Source organism: Eurypyga helias, unplaced genomic scaffold, assembly GCF_000690775.1.
Source record: "Eurypyga helias isolate BGI_N326 unplaced genomic scaffold, ASM69077v1 scaffold20413, whole genome shotgun sequence".
Lineage (NCBI taxonomy): Eukaryota > Metazoa > Chordata > Aves > Eurypygiformes > Eurypygidae > Eurypyga > Eurypyga helias.
The window spans coordinates 9090-9381 of record NW_010240801.1 but is presented as its reverse complement, the minus strand read 5'-3'; the positions used below and the strand labels follow the sequence as shown (position 1 = coordinate 9381).

The 292-nt window shown below is 66.4% G+C and overlaps 1 protein-coding gene across 1 annotated transcript in view; it reads right to left on the bottom strand.

The window, feature by feature from the left end:
- Positions 1–292, bottom strand: part of SPATS2 (spermatogenesis associated, serine-rich 2) — a gene marked incomplete at both ends in the record, with an annotated part of 9371 nt that overhangs the window by 164 nt on the left and 8915 nt on the right.

Sequence of the window (292 nt, the reverse complement as noted above, 5' to 3'; positions counted from 1 at the left end):
GCGGCACGTTACTGGTGAACAGGTTCCCCCCCCAGCCAGCTCCGTGCCCTGCCGCTCCCTCCGCACCGACCGGGGCCGACTCCATGAGTGGGACGACATGCCGCTTCCATGGAAGCTTGCTCTGCCCCGGATAACCCCTTCCTTGTCACCACCACCCCCCCAACCCGTGGGGCTCAGTGCTGCCGGTGTGGGGTGTCCCCGTGGGTCACCTCCCACCCGCACCAGAGCCGAGAAAGCCCTTTCCCACTCCTCCGGAATGCAGAGATGCTCAGGAATGGCTCCCCATGGAGGA